The sequence below is a fragment of the Mastomys coucha genome, unplaced genomic scaffold (assembly GCF_008632895.1).
Source record: "Mastomys coucha isolate ucsf_1 unplaced genomic scaffold, UCSF_Mcou_1 pScaffold14, whole genome shotgun sequence".
In the NCBI taxonomy this organism is placed as follows: Eukaryota; Metazoa; Chordata; class Mammalia; order Rodentia; family Muridae; genus Mastomys; species Mastomys coucha.
Genome location: NW_022196896.1, coordinates 57,847,361 through 57,850,771, shown reverse-complemented (window position 1 = coordinate 57,850,771; position 3,411 = coordinate 57,847,361).

The following is a 3,411-nucleotide window of genomic DNA, read 5'->3' as shown; positions in this document are numbered from 1 at the left end:
TATATATATATATATATATATATATATATATATATATACATACATGTGTGTGTGTGTGTGTGTGTGTGTGTGTTCTTAAATTCTCAGAAATACTAGAAGGTTGTAACAATCCACACGGGGAAAATAGGTTGCCATGCATAAAGCCTGATTCTGCACACTCACCATGAATGAGTTTTATAGTTCAGTGCAGACATAAACATTCTGACCACTAGGTTATTTGCCATGGTCATATTTTATTTTATGCTTATTTCATATCATTACCATTCCCAGAAGATATATTTATAATATTTATCAAATCTCCAGAGTGAAATAAGCAGAATTTTACAGAATTTGAAAAAAATATGTAGGATTGTAAATGTATACAAATATAGGTGTCTAAACATAAATGAATACATTACTGTCTGTAGTAGGTTAACACATGATGTATAATTAAAATACTTACATCATTAAAATATGTAAAAGAGTACTTTACAAACTTTACCAAAGTTAATTGTATTTAGATGATCTGAAATTGAACTTCACAAACCCCCTATCCCATCTCTCCTGCTTCTATGAGGGAGCTTTCCCACTCATGGACCCACACCTGCCTTAACACTTTAGCATCATTACCATACACTGGGGCACGGAGCCTCCACAGGACCAAGGTCCTGCCCTCCAATTGATGCCAGATAAGGCCATCTTCTACTACATATGCAGCTGGAGCAATGGATCCCTCCATGTGTACTCTTTGGTTGGTGGTTTAGTCCCTAGGAGCTCTGGGGGTCTGGTTCGTTGATATTGTTGTTCTTATGGGGATACAATCCCTTTTAGCTCCTTCTGTCCTTCCTCTAACTCTTCTGTTAGGGACCCCATACTCAGTCCAATGCCAGAAGAGGACATCAGATCACATTACAGATGGTTGTGAACCACCATATGCTTGCTGGGAATTATACTCAGAACCTCAGGAAGAGCAGTCAGTGCTCTTAACCGCTGAGCTATCTCTGTAGCCCAATAATTATTATTTTTTAAATATATCTGAAAAAATTGCCATCATTTCAGATGCTGTTATAGAAACATAATTAGTTAGTAGTTCATGGACTTTGAGGAATATTAGTCTCTAACAAAGCAGATGGAACTGGACTTAAGAAGGAAAGCATGTGTTTTGTTTTGTTGATAACTAATTTTAATTTATGTTTTGTAAAATCGGTCAAGTAAAATTTCAAATGTCAAAACTCATACACAATACAAAATCATAAAAAAAGAAAATGTAATTTTCTATAGTAGCAAAAGTTGTACCGTTGTTGCAGGAGTTAATAAAAAAAAAAATGAATCCACCCTGCAAACTCCCTTTCCTGCTGTGCCACATTCTTGTGATGGTACCATCAGGTCTCAACACTAAGTTCCAGCAGGTTCTTGTTATTCTCTCCCAGCTATGTAACATGTCACTCACATACAACTCTTTACACACCCCAACAATCATTTATCTAGCTAGTGCCTAGTATCTGCTAGGTAAAGCATGACTCAAGTTATTCTTAAGGCTTTAATATCCGAATTAGGTTTATATAATAAGATCACAGTTTACAAGATGGCAATACAATAACTTCTGAACCAAATAATAAAGACAATATCTTGACCTAATTAATTTAACCTTGTAAAAACCTTAGCCTGGTTATAACCACGCAGTATCTGACTCTTCCTCATCGTCTGACTCCATGATGATCAACTATCCCCTCCTGCTCCTGACCTTTCTCCTCCTCCAACTCAAGCTCCCCCTCTCTATTCCTGTTCTGTCACAGGCCTGTCACTGCCCTAATGTGATTGGACAGAGAAAATGCTGCAGCATAACTTAAATCCTGATTGGTTCAAAAACAGAAATAATGAATTTGTGTTTATAACTCAAATTATTTTTTATGACTTAATAAGATTGTAGCAGATAAGTATTGCAATGAGTTTATGAATATTAATTTTACCATAAATAATGTGTATTTATAAATCAGTTATTGATATAATACTTAAGAAATAAAATAAAAGCCTAGGTCTCTTCAAGATCTGAAGCAATTTCTTTTATGCTGTGATAAGCTACAAGGTAGGTAACTGGAATTAGCATGAAGATAGAATATATTGAAAGAAATATTTTTTTTTGGTCAATATTGATTTCAAAGAAGTAGTTATATATTTTGGAGTGAATTTGCTTTTAAACTTGTAATATTGATTTACCCATAAATATATTTATATTTATTTAAATATGTAATCCAAGATGTGCTTAGGTCCATCAACATAAGTCCTTCCTTTTATGGAGATGGAACACTCACTTAGGGCTCAGCATGAATATGGGTAACTTTTAAAGAATTTGTCAGGATATTCAAATGCAAACAAATCCATGTCTCCATCATTCACGAGAGGAGTTAATGCATAACTCAAAATTAAGACATATGGAACAATTATGATTAGGAGTAACAAAACTGCTTGGTTAAACATTGTTGTGTATTTTTAAACATGAGAGCTTGGTGAATAACACTTTCTCAACATGTGCAACACCTTTGAGTTTGATGCCTAATACTGTGAAAATAAAAAACGTGTGCATATCACACATCTACAGGCAGACAGACAGACCTATGGATAGACTGACAGATTAGGTGATAGACTTGTGAAAACATACACAATATTTCCTTCTTATAAAAAAAAACAAAACACGTATATACTTATTGTAATAACAAATTTCTGGATTGTATTACTATATGTTTTCATCAATTGTCTCATTCTTTATTCAGAAAATGAAGCAATGAAATGATATTAAAATATGTATAATGCTAGAATACTGCCTCAGCCTAGTGCTAAAGCAAATTTTCTCTATACACCATCCTAAGTAACCACTGACTCTTAGGATGACCACATAGAGTTATCCCAGCTTATTTCTGACTACCCTGTTCTTATAATGGAATCAGGGCTCCATTACTCCTCAAGGAACCTCTAGGATTATACCATATACTGGAAAGAGATAACACAACACTTCCCTATTCCCCTGTAAAAAATGTGAAATAGCTATGATATCTGAAACGTGAACTTGTTAACTTTATACATGTTAATAACAAGTTATTTGTATAGTAGTCATACTATCACCATCTTTACACAAGCTAAATAAAGCAAAGCACATCTTACTTTGTAGATATATGTTGAATATTTTGTACAAACACAAATTGAATAATTTGATTTTTGTTTCAAATTGTTACAACCGTTACTCAATAGAAAATGTAAATTACAATATATAAAATATTTTATTTTAAATGGCATAATTACACAAATATATATGTCTTTAGCTATTTAGTTTTACTATAGAACTCTCATTAATTGACATGCATAATGCATTAATGCGTTTAAACAATGTTAACAAGAAAAACTAACATTGAAGCTGTTATATTCACATCCTGCATC